Genomic DNA, 5,153 nt, shown 5'->3' on the forward strand with positions numbered 1-5,153 from the left:
ATACACGTGAATTAAGCCTCCAGTAAATACCCTCTGACCAAAGACCAGGGATGTGAATACCTTTGCTAACATGCAAAGTGCCAATGAAAGTGGATTATTCCAGATGTAGTTAGGTTAAAAATTTAGCACTTTATCATTTGACCTCCCTTTTTACCCATTTAAAATTTTTCCTAGATTTTAATATTTTATGCTTTTTAAAATATTTTTTCTGTTTTATTTCGTTATTGTTCTTAATTTTTTGTTTGTGTTTGTGTATGGTTTTCTGTATATGAACACCAGGATATATAAATCTATAGAGACAGTAAATGGATAAATGACTTCTTAGGGGAGACGACAGGGAAGGTTGGGAGGAAATGGGGAACTAATAACAATGAAGAAAACAAAAAAGAAAATACTCTAAAATTTATTGTGGTAATATACAAATGATATGATATGATATAACTATTGGACTGTATGATATGTGGTTTTGTGCCCATAAAATTTTTGTTTTTTTAAACAAAACAAAAGCAAAACAAGCAGCCAACTAAGTGAGGAGTCAGCTGAGTCCAAACATAAGGAACACACCAATCTGTGTGATCTAAATAATAAAATCCAAACTTAGAAAAGGGAATAATAACAATTCCCAAATTCTATATATCCAGATGGCACAAACTATAGATAATAGCTCAAAATCCATTTACAGGGTCTCTGCATATTCTGACTCCCCAGTGAATCCCCAATACACATTGGCTAGAAATGACAACAAGCCAAAAATCAGATGGTGAATGTTGTAAAAATTATTTTATCAACTGCACATGCAAGTCAAATTTTGATGAAGGTCATCCAGCAAGTCAAATTTTGATGAAGGTCATCCAACATTGATTGCAGCAGTATACTGACAGGGAGTTGTTAAAATCCAGGCCAGATTCAGAAGAGGATGTGGAGAAATGAATATTATTACTGGTGTCAGATAGATCTTGGCTGAAAGCAGAAAATACAAAGATGTTTACTTGTGTTTTATTGACTATGCCAAGGCATTAAGCTGTGTGAGCCATAACAACCTACGGATAACAGAAAAAGTTGACTTCCAGAACATTTGATTATGTTCCTGAGGAACTTGTACGTGGACCAAGAGGCAGTTGTGTGATGAGAACAAGGGAACACTGCTGGGTTTAAAATCAGGAAAGGTGTGAGACAGTTTTACCATCTCACTATAGTTATTCAATCTGTATGCTGAGCAAATCATCAAAGAAGCTGGGTTATATGAAGAAGGCTGTAGCATCAGGAATGGAGGAAGGCTTATTGACAACCTACAATATGCAGATGACACAGTCTAGCTTACTGAAATTGAGAACTGGAAGCACTTTCTGATGAAGATCAAGAATTGAATCCTCTAATATGGATTATGACTCAATATAAATAAGATAAAAATTCTCACAAGTGGACCAATAGGTAACATCATGATAAATGGAGAAAAAGCTAAAGTTGTCAAGGATTTTGTCTCGCTTGGATTCTGGGTTAGACAGCGTTCTCTAGAGAAACAAAACCAGAACACTTATGATTATAAATATATATATATTTATAATCATATATAAAAATAAATATTTATATAATATATTTATATAAATATAAATATTTATATTTATTTATACAGTGAGAAGGAATATAACAGCTAATTAGTCCACACAGCAGTACATAGGGCTCAGTTCAACTCACTTTTGTAGAAGACTTTAGTGTTAATATCCTGGAAGTCCTTCGACTCACATGAACTACCAGGTCCAAGGTCAAGGAAGCAGAACACAGAGGCAGGCAGAGTCTGCCCGCAGGCAGCAGACAGCAGGGTGGGTCAGCAACAGTCAGTATCTCTGGACCTTAGCGAGGCAGCCTGATAGGATCTCAAACTCAAGCATGGTGACAGGATCCACCAGCCTCAAGCTCAAGAGATGTACTCATCAGCAGCTTGGTGAAGCAGGTCTTGAAGGAGCCACCAGCTCTTGCGTCATGATCCTTAGGTTGACTTGGCCCACAGGTAGTGTAGCACATAGGTTGAGGCAGAGAACTAGTTAAAGCAACAGCATACTGGTCTGGTCACCAGGGACTAAGAGGGAGATGGAATGCCAACTGTCTTTATTTATTTAGGTCATCCTCCAATCAAACTTTAACCTGATTAAACTACACCCACATGTTCCTACTGGCCAGGCTTGCACAATAAACCTATCATAGATCCACAATCAATGCTCGTGGAAGCAGCAGTCAAGAGATCAAAAGATGCATTGCATTTGTTAAATTTGAAGCAGAAGACCTCTTTCAAGTATTGAAAATAAAGGATGTTACTTTGAGAACTAAGGTGCACCTGATCATGGTATTTTCAGTTCCCTCATGCACATGTGAAAATTGGACATTGAATAAAGACAACCAAAAGAAAACTAATGCATATGAATTGTGGTGCTGGAGAAGAATGTTAAAAGTACCATAAACTTCCAAAATGACAAATTGACCTGTCTTGGAAGAAGTATGGCCATAGTGTTCCTTGGAGGCAAGAATGGTGAGACTTCATACTTTGGACTTGTCAAGAGACTCTAGTCCCTGGAGCAGGGTATCATGTGCAGTAAAGTAGAGGGGGAGCAAAAAAGAGGAAGTCTCTCAAGAAGATGGATCGACACACACACAACAACAATGTGTTGAGCATAGAAATAATTGTGAGTAAGGTGCAGTGGTGCAGGACAGAGCAGTGCTTCATTCTCCTGTGCAACAAGTCACTATGGATTAGAGCCAAGTCAATAACATCTATCAACAACAACATTCAGCCTGTAATGTAATGTCTTGTAAGATGATCTCCCGATTGAGCCAATGTGAATTTACTCTAAACATTTAATATTCTCTGCTTTCTGTTTGATTGAGGTCTCTATCAGTTTTGAATGGCCATTATTGATGGAACCTTTCTTGGTGTGTGCCAAAGTCTTATATAATTATCTGTATAGGGAAACTAGTATTGGAGAAAATACAAAGATGGCAATACAAAGATAACAGGATTGATAATTACCTGAATATACTGCACATCCATTCTTAATATGGTTGAGCCATTGAATTTCATATGTTATACATAAATGGAAAAAAATAAGCTCCACTTTCCACTGCATTACCCTAGGAGAAGGCCATGGGAGGAAGGAACATTGACCCTCATCAGCCACCCATACTATGGGGCCCAGAATTGGCCATGTTGAACAGGGTACAATTTGTATACTTTCCCAATTACTGTCCCAGCTTGCTGAGTCTGCTAGCATACAGGTATGTGTAGCCTGGCCAGATTGGGAGAAACAGGAAGTGGTGATGATGAGATGACATTGCTGTTGCCGCTAATATGTGAGAGTTACCGTTCATGAGCACCTGCCTAGGATGAACTCTCCTATGACTTGAGCCATGTCATGTGACTCTGCAATCAGATGTAGGAGTCAGTGATTTTAGGTGTTTCTACCCCTTTCCTTCTACCAATCACCTGTTAGCTTGTCATACTTTAGTGGGGTGTGTGTTGCTGTGATTTTGAGTCATCCAAGATGCATATGTTTCAGCACATCTTCCAGACTAAGAACAGACTACTAAGAAGGCTTTCCACTTCGAAGGAGGTAGCCACTGAAAACCTTATGCATAGCATGGAAACACTGGCTTAATGATTGGTAGCAGAGCATTGTCAGATATAGTGCCTGAGAATGGGCCTCTTGGGTTGAAGGACAATCAAAATGTGGCTGATGAGTAGCTGCTTGCTCAAAGTAGACTTGACCATGGTGACATGAATGGACTCTGGGAGTGGAGACTTTGGGATCTTCATTTGCTGATAGGGCACAACTCCAGGTAAGGAAAAACACCTGGAAAATGTAGTAATAATCAAAAATTGGAATGTAAAAAGTATGAATCTAGAAAAATTAGAAGTCATCAAAAAGAAAATGGAATGCATAAAAATTGATATCCTAGGTACTAGTGAGCTGAAATGTACTGATATTGGCCATTTTGAATGAGAAAATCATACAGTTAATTATGCTGGGAATTAAACAATAAGGAGGAATGGTGTTGAATTTTCTGTTAAAAGGACATTTCAAGAGCTATCTTTTAGTACAATACTGTCTGTGATAGAGTTATATCTAGCCACCTTCAAGGAAATCCAATCAATATAATTATTCTTCAAAGTTATGCACCGACTATGAAAGCTAGTGATGAAGGAATTGAAGGAATGTACCAACATCTTCAGTCTGAAGTTGGACAAACATGTAATCAAAATGCATTGACAATTATAAGCAATTAGAATGCAAAAGTTGGAAACACAGAGGGAACAGTACTTAGAAAATATGTTCTTGATGATAGAAACTTTTCAAGACCAACTACTTGTTCACAGAAAATAATGATTTTCAACAACACAAAATACAGTTACTTCTCTAGGGGGAATACACAGACGTCAAATATAATATATCTGTGGGAAGAGATGATGGAGAAGCTCAATATCAGCAGCTAGGGGATGCTGTGAAACTGGCCACCGATTACTCATATTTAAGTTCAGATTGAAGCTGAAGAAAATTAAAACAAGCCCAGGAGAGCCAAAATATCACCTTAAGTCTATCCCACCTGAATTTTGAGAACATCTCCAAAACAGATTTGATGAATTTAGTGCTAATGACAGAAGAGCTGTGGCAGGACATCAAGAACATCAATAACAAGAAAGCAAAGGGTCATTAAAAACACAAGAAAGTAAGAAAAGATCAATCTGATGTCAGCAGAAACTCTGAAACGTACCTTTGATCATAGAATAGGTAAGACAAATGAAAGCAATGATGAGCTCACAGAGCTGAATATAAAATCCAAACAGCAGCTCCAGAAGACAAAGTAAAATGTTATCATGAAATGTGGAAAAACCTAGAGATAGATAACAAAAAAAAGAAGAACATGCTCATCATACCTTAAACTGAAAGAATTCAAGAGAAAATTTAATCCTTAAGTCACAATATTGAAAAAGTCTATGGGCAAAATATGGAATAATGCAGGAAGCATCAAAAGAAACTGGAAAGACAGAGTCACTGTACCAAAAGAATTAGTTGACAGTCCACGATTTCAGGAGGTGGCATATGAACTTGAACCAATTGTGCTGAAGGAAGAAGTTCAAGCTGTATTGAAAACATTAGTCAAAA

Source organism: Echinops telfairi, unplaced genomic scaffold (genome assembly GCF_000313985.2).
Source record: "Echinops telfairi isolate 266 unplaced genomic scaffold, ASM31398v2 ScPeMD7_35;HRSCAF=133_0, whole genome shotgun sequence".
Lineage (NCBI taxonomy): Eukaryota > Metazoa > Chordata > Mammalia > Afrosoricida > Tenrecidae > Echinops > Echinops telfairi.